A 13,499-nucleotide genomic window follows, 5' to 3' on the forward strand; every position below is an offset into this window, starting at 1 on the left:
GCTGAAATAATAATAATAATATAATAATAAATTTTTAGATAGAGAAAGGCACCGCGCTCACAGGACGATTCAAAGATGATAACGTAATGCTGTAATGCTGTAGATAAGCCCCTGATGAAACCTGAAAAATAAGAAAAACATGTTAGATTATACTCACCGGGGGGGGGGTGGGTGTCGTGGTCCGGTGCCTCCCATCTTCATACGATGATGTCCTCCTCCTTGCTTCTGTTGAGGGTATTGTAAAGTACTGCAGTGCGCAGGCACCAGGAAAGGTCAGAGAGGTTCGGCACCTGTGCACTGCAGTACTCTGCTCTGCCCTCAACAGGGCCGATAAAGTATGCATGCGTCATCATATGAAGATGGGAGGTGCCGGATGTTACGGCGACACCCATTGGACCAGACACCAGGGTGAGTATAATCTAACTCTTTTTTCTTATCTTTCAGGTTTCACCGGGGGCTTATCTACAGCATTACAAAATGCTGTAGATGAGCCCCTGATGGTGGTGGCTGCAGCTGATAGGCCAAAAATGGGGTGACAGATCCCATTTAAATTCCGCGCCAATATCGCTGATTGCGGCAAATCCGTGCGTGCAGGAGATGACCCGAGGCAACCGTCGGGAGATCAGCGGCTAACGCAGCATATCGCCTGGCGGTGGCGTGCGTCGTTCGAAATCCGTGCCAATTCGCGGCCGGACTGCGCCTGTAGCTGATCGGTCGCGTCCGGCCGGCCGCGACCAATCAGCAACGCGGGATTTCCATTGCAAACAGACAGACAAAATTAGACGATTATATAGTAGATGGCTCCATTAACACAAACATCGGAAAACGTTTTTCTAGGGCTTCAGCTGCAAGCCCCCAACCATAGACAAAGACACAATGTGAACTTAGATCAAGTTCAGCAGCGTAGCTAGCAGGGGGGCACAGGGTGCAGTCGCCCCGGGCCTCTTGATCTGAGGGGCCCATCCAGAGCTTCTGCCACTGTAAACCATGTCAGCGTGCGCAGCTCACTGATGTAGCTAAGCTGCACTGTAGTTGCAGGGAGATTATAGCTTTAAGCTTCCTCCGGCGAACTGCAGACACGCCCACACTGCTCCTTGTGTGTCTGCAGGAGAGAGGTCACCACACAGCACTAGCTTCTTCACCTGGACAGGAGCAGGACAAGACGGTGCTGTGAGTAAGAACTCGGGGGGCCCTGAGGGGTCTGTGCAGTGAGGAGGGGGGAGGACGCTGCTCACCTCCTGACAAATCCTGGATGGTTTATTTTCTTGTATCTGAGGCACAGTAGATTTATGGCGGCTGCTTGAACTCTTATACAGCTCAGAAGATGTCTCTGTCAGTGCAAATCAGCTGCCATAAATCTCACTGTGCCTCAGAGCCACTGACATGAGTGATATCATATACCGTATATACTCGAGTATAAGCCGACCCGAGTATAAGCCGACCCCCCTAATTTTGCCACAAAAAACTGGGAAAACTTATTGACTCGAGTATAAGCCTAGGGTGGGAAATGCTCCATAGATTATTCCCCATATGCTGCCCCCATAAGAAGCTCCATAGATTATTCCCCCATATACTGCCCCCATAAGAAGCTCCATAGATTATTCCACCATATACTACCCCCATTAGAAGCTCCATATTGTTCCCCCATATACTGCCCCCATAAGAAGCTCCATATTGTTCCCCCATATGCTGCCCCCATTAGAAGCTCCATATTGTTCCCCCATATGCTGCCCCCATAAGAAGCTCCATATTGTTCCCCCATATGCTGCCCCCATTAGAAGCTCCATATTGTTCCCCCATATGCGGCCCCCATTAGAAGCTCCATATTGTTCCCCCATATACTGCCCCCATTAGAAGCTCCATATTGTTCCCCCATATGCTGCCCCCATAAGAAGCTCCATATTGTTCCCCCATATGCTGCCCCCATTAGAAGCTCCATATTGTTCCCCCATATGCTGCCCCCATTAGAAGCTCCATATTGTTCCCCCATATGCTGCCCCCATTAGAAGCTCCATATTGTTCCCCCATATACTGCCCCCATTAGAAGCTCCATATTGTTCCCCCATATGCTGCCCCCATAAGAAGCTCCATATTGTTCCCCCATATGCTGCCCCCATTAGAAGCTCCATATTGTTTCCCCATATGCTGCCCCCATTAGAAGCTCCATACTGTTCCCCCATATACTGCCCCCATTAGAAGCTCCATATTGTTCCCCCATATGCTGCCCCCATAAGAAGCTCCATATTGTTCCCCCATATGCTGCCCCCATTAGAAGCTCCATATTGTTCCCCCATATGCTGCCCCCATTAGAAGCTCCATATTGTTCCCCCATATACTGCCCCCATTAGAAGCTCCATATTGTTCCCCCATATACTGCCCCCATTAGAAGCTCCATATTGTTCCCCCATATGCTGCCCCCATTAGAAGCTCCATATTGTTCCCCCATATGCTGCCCCCATTAGAAGCTCCATATTGTTCCCCCATATGCTGCCCCCATTAGAAGCTCCATATTTTTCCCCCATATACTGCCCCCATTAGAAGCTCCATATTGTTCCCCCATATACTGCCCCCATTAGAAGCTCCATATTGTTCCCCCATATGCTGCCCCCATAAGAAGCTCCATATTGTTCCCCCATATGCTGCCCCCATTAGAAGCTCCATATTGTTCCCCCATATACTGCCCCCATTAGAAGCTCCATATTGTTCCCCCATGTGCTGCCCCCATTAGAAGCTCCTTAAGATTATTCCCCCATGTGCTGCCCCCATGCTGCTGCTGCATGTAAAAATAAAAAAATGACATACTCACCTCTCCGTCGCTGGGTGTCAGATTCTCACCTGTCCTGCGTCCATGGCTGCTCACCGCTATCTGCCACGTCATCAGTCAGTGACGTTCAGACTGCAGGGGGCGCGGCACGCACTAACCACGTCACCGCGCCCTCTGCTGTCTGAAGTCACTGACCGATGACAGACAGCAGCAAGCAGCCATGGACGCAGGACAGGTGAGTATCGCTATACTTACCCGTCCTGACGCTGTCTCTTGAGCCCCCAGCTTCTCCGCGCTCTCTCTTCCTGCCTTCAGCGGTCACATGGTGCCGCTCATTAATATGCGCATATTCATGAGTTTTAATGAGCGGCACCACGTGACCGCTGAAGGCAGGAAGAGAGAGCACGGGGAGAAGCTGGGGGCTCAAGAGACAGCGTCAGGACGGGTAAGTATGACCTGACACACCCGCCCCCCTCCCCCTCTGACCCCCCGGTGTATATGACTCGAATATAAGCCGAGAGGGGGACTTTCAGCCCCAAAAAACGGGCTGAAAATCTCGGCTTATATTCGAGTATATATGGTATATGGTATATATGGTATATAAATGTAAAAATCTAAAGTAGTAAAAACTGAAGGCAGCAGTCTATTGACAAAATTAAGAAATAGTGTTTTAATAGCTCATTGGGGCTCAGCAATGTTTCAGTTTACTGAGAACCTTTTTCCAGGAGAATCAAAACTCTGTTTTTTTTCATTTTGTCTAAGCGGTGTGCTACTTTCATTTTTGCTGCTATATTGAAGATCGGTAAATGCCTGAAATGTTTGGCAGCCGTATATTTCATTTATCTCTACATATATGTATATATACAGTATACATACACCCCCCCCCCCGTGACTTGGTCCTGTAGCCGGGGTGAGGGTCATATCATCTCATATTGTAAATCCAGGGTGGCAAACATGAAAAGCCAATTACGGTATATAACTTTTTACTAAAAAAAATAATCCCCACAAAGTTGAGGATGAATATATATGATAAAGAGCCAAATAGAAGAAAATACAAACAGCCAGCAGGTGCGTATAGCTGATCACATATAGACCCCTGAACATATACTCAGTCTGGACAAGACCCCCCCAAAGGCAGAAAGGGGAATAAAAGAGAAGACGTACCAGGGTGCACTTTTCTTCTTTACATGAGTAATATTTTACCTCCCTCTCTTCTAATTCCCTCTTTCTTTCTCCCTCTTTGGGGTCTTGTTCAGCCAAGAATATTTCTTTTAGGGTCACCTGGGTACATTCAGGGAGCTATACCCATATCCTGGACTCTATACGCACCCACTGGCTGTTTATATTTTCTTCTATTTAGTTCTTTGTCATATATATCAGGACTGTGCAGGTTGTAGCTCACAGACAGGGACTGACAGAGACCAGAATCAGAGGCATGGGAGCTACAGCGGGGGCCATTATACAGTGTTAGAGCTAATTCGAGGGTCATAATCCAGCGGATGAGCTAATGCGGGAGTCAGTATACAGTATGGGAGCTGGTGTGGGGCCAGTATAGAGCGTGAGAGCTAATGCAGGGGTCATTATACAGTATGGGAGCTAGTGTGGGGCCAGTATAGAGCGTGAGCGCTAATGTGGGGGCCATTATACAGTACAGTTTAAAGGCTACTGTGGGGGCTGTCATACAGTATGGGGGCCTATATACAGTGTGGGAGCTACTGTGAGGGCCATCATACAGTATGGGGGTCTATATACAGTGTGGGAGCTACTGTGGGGGCCATCATACAATATGGGGGTCTATATACAGTGTGGGAGCTACTGTGGGGGCCATCATACAGTATGGAGGTCTATATACAGTGTGGGAGCTACTTTGGGGGCCATCATACAGTATGGGGGTCTATATACAGTGTGGGAGTTACTGTGGGGGCCATCATACAGTATGGGGGTCTATATACAGCGTGGGAGCTACTGTGGGGGCCATCATACAGTATGGGGGTCTATATACAGTGTGAGAGCTACTGTGAGGGCACAAGAGACATTCTGCTATGTAAAGGGCACAATAGTGGCATTATTATGTGAGGCAGTTAGAGGATTCCTGCGCTTGTACCACACAGCAGGTGCATTAATAGGGACACATACGGCAGCAGCAGCAGCTCAGTATTGGGGTATCAGGTACAATAGTAGGGACACATACGGCAGCAGCGGCTCAGTATTGGGGTATCAGGTACAATAGTAGGGACACATACGGCAGCAGCGGTCAGTATTGGGGTATCAGGTGCAGTAATAGGGACACATACGGCAGCAGTGGCTCAGTATTGGGGTATCAGGTACAATATAGGGACACATATGGCAGCAGCGGTTCAGTATTGGGGTATCAGGTGCAGTAATAGGGACACATACGGCAGCAGCGGCTCAGTATTGGGGTATCAGGTACAATAGTAGGGACACATACCCCAATGCTGAGCCACTGCTGCTGTATCAGGTACAATAGTAGGGACACATACGGCAGCAACGGCTCAGTATTGGGTGAGTAGTTTGTGCAGGTTGGAGATAGATGGGTACTAAGCTGGAAATGTGAGAAGTCAAATGTGTCTTTGTTGTATTCTCTGCAGATGAGTCCTGGCTGGAGAAGTAGACATGTCGGTCTGAGTAAAGTGTAAAAGTGAACGATTATCAGAAAGAACGGGGCCTGTAAGTTATCATATGTAACTGTATAGTAAACTCTTGTATATGCTGCAGGACTGGTATCTACCACTATGAGATCACCATATGGCGGTAATATCAGTATTGTTTTTTGAATAGAGATTTGTTTCAGTTACAGCGCGGTCATCTGCTGAGGTTCTCCTATACTCACGACTAGAGTGTGCCAACCTGAGTTGTAATCAGGGTTACCGGTTAGGAGCCCACTCAGATTTTTTCGCCCCCACCATAAGCCGAACCCCTAGCTACGCTTCTGATCAAGTTAATAAGTTATAGCCATCAAGAAGAAAGAAAAAAAATGGATCCAGCTCACTGCTTGTAGTCCAAATGGAGATCCTAAAAAATACCTTTTAAATAGTCTGTGGGCTGGCGCATGGGTCGAGATACATACCAGGCTGGCTCCATAGTCAAATAGCTTCAAAAAGTAGTAGTATATGTAATTACTGCTATCTCCTGCCAAATTCCTTAGTGATGAGTGCCGAACCTTTATTCAGGTTATTTTTTAACGCAGAATGCTTAAGACAACGAATAGGTTAATAAAAACACACTATGCCAATAATAGTTATTCCATGTTCCCGTGCTCTACAATGGGCTGCAGGGCTTTGCTACATTGCACAAACAAAAGAGAAGATTCAAATTATCCACAACTTTAATAAAAAAAATTGATACACATATAAAGCATTCACGGAAAGCCTACAAGTGAAGATCATTAACTGGAAAAATATAGTGTTTGTGTATCCATAGTCCAGCATAGTGCAATTATTCGCATGTACTTTTATATCTTGGTTGATTTTGGTCTCAGAGACCTGCTGCAAGTATTGGCAACGTGAAATAATAGTGGTTAGATTTGGCTTGGGGGAAAAAAAAAATTATATACAATTTTTTTTTTAATAATAAAATAGAAGGGACGATTCATTAAGACTGTGCTGTGCAGGCCAGTTTAAGAAGAGGATTGCTGGAGTACAATCCACCCAATTCTGGTGCCGTCAATATACCCCAGTCAGACTCTTTATGCAGGTGGGTGCAGCCATGCCCTGTCCATATTGGCATAGCTGGCTTGTAAAGTAAACTCCAAATGTTGCAAGATTTTTGTGCAACTTCACCAGAATTATGCTGAAAACAGCTTAATAAATCAGGACCCAAAAGGCTTCAAAATAGTGAATAATGAAGTTATTAAAATCTAATAAAGGCTCATTTTAATAGCTTACACATGTAGCAGAATATGAGCACTGAACTGTTACTTGCCAATTACAGGTGGGCTACATAGAGGTAAAGGGACCCCATCCCATTAGAAGGGAGGTACAGTTTACCATTACCTTTTTTGGGACAGTCACAATAACAGCCCCAATACACGTTAGTTGAAAGCCGGTCAAAGCCACAGATTTTGGGAGGATCGCTTGGCCATCTGATGTGTATGGGCAGCTCCTGGCTCTCCCCCCATAGAAGAGAGAAGGACCGGGCAGGTGGAGTGGCAATGCCTGATACTTTTGTTCTCAAGGGAGATAATCCCAAAATCCCTAGCACTCACAAGTATGTGGAGACGGGAGTGATAGTCTTTGACCGAACATTCAGCACATGGCTACCCAATGTGTATGGTTAGCTTTTTCCATCTCGTGTAGCTTTACAACTAGAGTTGAGAGAATATGTTCGTAAACCATCACCAAATCCGAGTTTGCCATATTCATGCCTTTTTTTGTACCCTATTCGTGCAGAATTTATGTTTGATGATCAGTCCCGAACATATTCGCTCAACTCTAGACCCATTGACGTTTGGTGAATACTGCAAATATAATAATCGCCGGCGATCGTAATCCGAACCAAATTTTGCAAAATTCTCTCAACTCTTGTCACAACCCCTATCTCCTGTGGCATTGCTTACTCCCAACACTACATTGATAGCTATACGATAGGGATTCATTTTTATAATAGACACAACCTGAATTTTAATGCCAGGTAACAGGAGAATACAAACCATCTTGCAGCAAGAATTCAAACCAAAATTTGTTTGCATAAAGTAAAATATGAAAAAAGCAATTTCACAAAAAAACAAACAAAACAAAGCAACCTTCATAATGTTGATAATAAATTGGAATATTCAGAAATGCAAAAAAAAAAAATGCATACTAGTTTTTCCAATTAAAGAAATTATTGCTGATTTGTATCCCCAGAAACCCTCTTGGCAGTGAACCTGTCAGACACCTGATGTGGGAGTTTTCAAATTAGGCCAGGATCACACATTGCTATGCAGCCGCACGCTCCGCTCCCGAGTGCAGGCGGCAGTTCCGGGTATTATCATGCGAGACTCGTCCAAGTTTCTCGCATGTGTGATCCCGGACTTAAACCAATTGTCGGTGGTAAGAACATTTTATTTGCTGCCGATGTGCACAAACAGCAATTGGTGTGAAGAAACCGAGACGTTGTTCATAGGACGGCACTTTTTATTGCAGCTTATCCCATTTTACATCAATGAAGCTACAATACTGAGCTAATCCCATGGACACAAGTATCTAATTATCCATTTATTAGATTTGCTGGCGTTTATATTATACTAGCTGAAGAGCCCGGCGTTGCCTGGGCATAGTAACCAACTGTAGTTAGTTATAACAAATTATAATGATTATATTGCACATAAAACCGTGCATCTAATCCTATCCTGTGTGATACTGACTGCTGAGCCGTGTATCTAATCCTATTCTGTGTGATACTGTCTGCTGAGCAGTGTATCTAATACTATTCTGTGTGATACTGTGTGCTGAGCTGCGTATCTAATCCTATCCTGTGTGATACTGTCTGCTGAGCCGTGTATCTATTCCTATCCTGTGTGATACTGACTGCTGAGCTGTGTATCTAATCCTATCCTGTGTGATACTGACTGCTGAGCTGTGTATCTAATCCTATCCTGTGTGATACTGACTGCTGAGCTGTGTATCTAATCCTATCCTGTGTGATACTGACGGCTGAGCTGTGTATTTAATCCTATCCTGTGTGATACTGTCTGCTGAGCCGTGTGTCTAATTCTGTCCTGTGTGATACTGGGCTCCCCCTGCAGTCTGTGTCAGAGGGTGGTCTGTGTTGGCACGGTAATAAATTGTGTTATTTCCAGCTTTACAGAAGGATGATAACACCATAGAAATGATAAGAATAATAGGCCTCAGTTACCACAACTGTTTACAAAGAAAACTGTTGCTGATAGCAACCAATCACAGCTCATTTTTCATCTTTTAAACAGCTCTGGGACAGCGTGGCGAGTTTTGAGTGGCGACTTTTGTGTTTGGACTTTTAGGTGGCGAGGTTGGTGTATGTGTGGTGAAATGTGTGCTGATGGTGGTATATGTGTTGAAGCACGTGGTAGTGTGTGGCGCATTTTGTGTGTGTGTTCATATCCCCGTGTGGAGGAACACACATGGACCCATTCCTCCCACGTCACCACCGTGACGTAACTACACAGGCACAGCTCTCCGGCGCCCCCTTTGGGGGTGATAAAGGGGGGGTTTATTTACTTTTTTTATTTTGATCACTGTGAGAGTTTATCACAGTGATCAAAATAAATGAACGGAATCTGCCAGCCGGTGGGCGCACTGCGCATGTGCCCGCCATTTTGCAGGATGGCAGCGCCCATGAAGGATTTGGGAGGGACACCGGGACGGACACAGGGACATCGGAGATACTAGGACAGGTGAGGGGGGATCAGAAGGCGGGGGAAGTGGAGGGAAGGGGGAGAGGAGCAGATGGTTACGGCGGCGGCAGATCGACGCCGTTAGTCAGTGGTGGGGGCTGATCGCCCCCATCATTTGGTGTGGGGGGCTCGGATCTCGGTTTCCAGCCATGACAGATGCTATTGCAGCATCAGCCATGGCTGGATTGTAATATTTCACCAAATTTCATTGATGAAATATTACAAATCGCTCTGATTGGCTGTTTCACTTTTAACAGCCAATCAGAGCGATCGTAGCCACGGGGGGGGCTAACGCACCCCCCGAGGTGAAGTACAAAGGGTCTTGTGCCTTCGGGTGAGGTGACCTTTCAGTGACCCCAGTCACCTGACCCGCAGGAACGCGATCCTTCCATGACACAGCATATGCGTCACAGGTCAGATTGGCACTGACTTTCAGGATGCATACGCTGTGTCAAAGGTCAGGAAGGGGTTAATCGCATATGGAATCCATGGGATGACTATGTAACTAAGCTAACCAATTGATGTTACGTGCTTCTTTTCTTTCTTTTTTTTCCCCCCTCCCTGACTTTTTCCCTATGTCTTCCCTGTACCACACCTACTCTTAGATGATGTATTAGATGTTTGACCTAATGTTAGTAGGAGCAGAAGTTCTGAGTACTGTACCACTGGATGAAACTTCTAAAATGTTTTGCATTGTTTTGCATAATATTGCTACAAGTCTACTTGTGTTTATGATGTTATTTGTACAAGAAAATAGAAAATATTTAAAAAATAAACAGTTTAACCCCTTAACGACCACCAATACGCCTTTTAATTGCGGTAGTTAAGGGTACCTAAACCACATCGCCGTTAATTAACAGCGCTGTGGAGAAAGTGTATAGCAACCCCCAGAGTCGGATTTTCTCCGGGGTCTTAGCTGCCGGAGGTAGCCGAGACTCCAAAGAACATGATTCGGGTTGATTTTTACTGACCCCGCTTTTGCCATCGCCGTTATTAACCGTATAACGGCGACCGAAAAAAAAGTCCAATGTGCCATTCAATTTCTCTCTCCTATGATGTGATCGCACATGAGAGGAGAGAGAAATAGGATCCCCAACCCCCCGGTACCTCCCGGTGGTCCTCGGCCCTCGTGCTTACCCTCCATGGGTGCCGCCATCTTCTTCTGGGAAGAAAATGGTGGGCGCATGCGCAGTGCGCCCGCCGAGATATGCCGGCCGGTACCCGGCAACAATAGGAAGATTTTTCCTATTGGTTCATTTTGGTCACTGTGATAGACCCTATCACAGTGATCAAAATAAAAAAATAGCAAATAAACCCCCACTTTATCACCCCATAGGTGGGAAAAATAATGAAATAAAGAAAATATTTTTATTTTCAGTTTTCCATTAGGGTTAGTGTTAGCATTAGGGTGGGAATTAGGGTTAGGGTTGGGATTGGCGTTAGGATTAGGGTTAGGTTTGGCATTAGGGTTAGGGTTGGGACTAGGGTTAAGAATTAGGGCTAGGGGTGTGTTGGTGTTAGGTTTGTGGTTAGGGTTGTGGTTAGGGTTGTGTTGTGGTTAGGGTTATGGTTAGGGTTGGGATTAGAGTTAGGGGTGTGTTGGGGTTAGGTTTGTGGTTAGAGTTATGATTAGGGTTGGGATTAAGGTTACGGGTGTGTTGGGGTTAGGGTTGTTGTTAGAATTGAGGGGTTTCCACTACTTAGGCACATCACAGGGTCTCTAAACGCGACATGGTGCCACCATTGATTTCAACCAATTTTGCGTTGAAAAAGTCAAATGATGCTCCCTCCCTTCCAAGCCCCGACGTGTGCCCAAACAGTGGTTTACCCCAACATATGGGGAATCAGCGTACTCAAGACAAATTGCACAATAACTTTGGGGGTCTAATTTATACAGTTACCCTTGGGAAAATTAAAAAATTGGTGGCTAAAAAATCATTTTTGTGGAAAAAAAATTATTTTTTATTTTCACGGCTGCGTTATAAACTTCTGTGAAGCACTAGGGGGTTCAAAGTGCTCACCACACACCTAGATAAACTCATTGGGGGGTCTAGTTTCCAAAATGGTGTCACTTGTAGGGGGTTTCCACTGTTTAGGCACATCAAGGGGTCTCCAAACGTGACATGGCGTTTGACCTCAATTCCAGCCAATTCTGCATTGAAAAAGTCAAATGACGTTCCTTCACTTCTGAGCTCTACCGTGCCCCCTAACAGTCATTTACCCCCACATAAGGGGTATCGACGAACTCAGGACAAATTGCACAACTTTGGGGGTCTAATTTCTCCTGTTACCCTTGTGAAAATAAAAATTCAGGGACAAAAAGATAATTTTTGTAAAAAAAAAGGTTTTTTTATTTTCACGGCTCTGCGTTATAAACTTCTGTGAAGCACTTGGAGGTTCAAAGTGCTCACCACACATCTAGTTAAGTTCCTTAAGGGGTCTAGTTTCCAAAATGGTGTCAATTGTTGGGGGTTTCCACTGTTTAGGCACATCAGGGACTCTACAAACGCGGCATGGCATCCGATTTCAATTCCAGCCAATTCTGCATAGAAAAAGTCAAACGGCGCTCCTTCCATTCCAAGCCCTGCCGTGCGCACAAACAGTGGTTTACCCCCACATATGGGGTATCACCGTATTCAGGAAAAATTGCACAGCAAATTTTGTGTTTTATTTTCTCTTTTTACGCTTGTGAAAATAAAAAAATTGGTTCTGAAATAAAATGTTTGTAAAAAAAAGTTAAATGTTAAATTTTTTCTTCTACGTTGTTCAGTTCCTGTGAAGCACGTAAAGGGTTAATAATCTTCTTGAATGTGGTTTTGAGCACCTTGAGGGGTGCAGTTGTTAGAATGGTGTCACTTTTGTGTATTTTCTGTCATATTGACCTCTCAAAGTGACTTCAAATGTGAGGTGGTCCCTAAAAAAATGGTTTTGCAAATTTTGTTGTAAAAATGTGAAATCGTTGGTCAACTTTTAACCCTTATAACTTCCTAACAACAAAAATTATGCTACTGTAAAGCAGGCATGTGGGAAATGTTATTTATTAAGTATTTTGTGTAACATATCTCTCTGATTTAAGGGCATAAAAATTCAAAATTTGAAAATTGCAAAATTTGAAATTTTTTTGCCATATTTCCGTTTTTTTCATAAATAAACACAAGTCATTTCGAAGAACATTTACCACTAACATGAAGTAAAATATGTCATGAAAAACAGTCTCAGAATCTGCGGGATCTGTTAAAGTGTTCCAAAGTTATAACCTCAAAGTGACAGTCGTCAGAATTGTAAAAATTGACCTGGTCAGTAAGCTGCAAATTGGCTCAGTCACTAAGGAGTTAAAAAAAGATTACTGTACTTGTCTTTTATTATGTACACCCCTCCTCACATGTAAAGCGCCATGGATTAAATGTCGCTATAATAATAATAATAATAATACATAATAATAAGACTTTTGGTTTGGCGTTCCAGTGATTTCTACTTATGCTCCTGCTCAGGGGCATTACTATCAGGAGGCAGACTGCAAAATCAGTATCATTACAGGGAGAGAACAGGAGACATATTATTATAAGCAATCACGGGGGTAAGAAGGTACGGGGTCAATATTATTACTATAAAGGGTGAAGGAGAATTATTATAAGGAGGCATGGGGGCATTATTTCTATATGCTGCTGTACTTAGATATAAAGAAATATATGAAAGACATTAGAATGTCTGGGGTAACAATGGACCAAAAGGAATATATGAATGGATAATATCCAAATGTATATATTATATATAAATCTCACAAAATCATATAAATATGACTGGTCATAGATCCCCAAACAATGCATAGGACTGGTAAGAACAGATTGCCAATAATCATACAAAGGAGGGAAGGAAACCAACAAAAATTGCAATCACAAGAGTCCATGTAATGCAAAAAATATATAATTTTTATTAGTCAAAATGAGCAGACAAAGATAGAAGGAGTTAAAAACATCAGTGGACATAACACCCTGCACTGCAGCCCTGATTCATATTGCACAGTGCCCAGCTATATCAGCCATAGAGATAAAGCAGTCACTGCATACATGTATACCCATCACTCTCACTTCTATACACAGAAGTATATGGGCTCAAACATCAGAATGTATACATGAACAAATGTCCAACATACTGTATGTATAATAAAGTGCATAAAGTCTTACAATAATTACCTGTTGGTGATAAGTGGTGATAGATGGCAGCAGCGTCTACAAGAGGCCAGCCCGCCCTCCCCTACGCACGTTTCGGATTACTCCTTTATCAGGGGGCGTGGTAAAGGTTGACCTAAGTGATGTTATAAAGGGAGGAGGCCGGAAATAATGTAATACCTAATAAGAGAAG

At 44.4% G+C, this 13,499-nt stretch overlaps 1 long non-coding RNA gene across 1 annotated transcript in view; it reads left to right on the forward strand.

The window, feature by feature from the left end:
- Positions 1-1,101: 1,101 nt before the first annotated feature.
- Positions 1,102-13,499, forward strand: part of LOC141078424 (uncharacterized) — a 93,049-nt gene continuing 80,651 nt past the window's right edge. Inside the window, exons 1-2 of the long non-coding RNA XR_012227849.1 lie at positions 1,102-1,170; positions 5,374-5,452. This is a non-coding gene — a long non-coding RNA (uncharacterized lncRNA). The remainder of the gene's footprint in view (positions 1,171-5,373; positions 5,453-13,499) is intronic.

The sequence above is a fragment of the Dendrobates tinctorius genome, unplaced genomic scaffold (genome assembly GCF_039654945.1).
Source record: "Dendrobates tinctorius isolate UK_male_01 unplaced genomic scaffold, ASM3965494v1 ptg000559l, whole genome shotgun sequence".
NCBI classification, from domain to species: domain Eukaryota; kingdom Metazoa; phylum Chordata; class Amphibia; order Anura; family Dendrobatidae; genus Dendrobates; species Dendrobates tinctorius.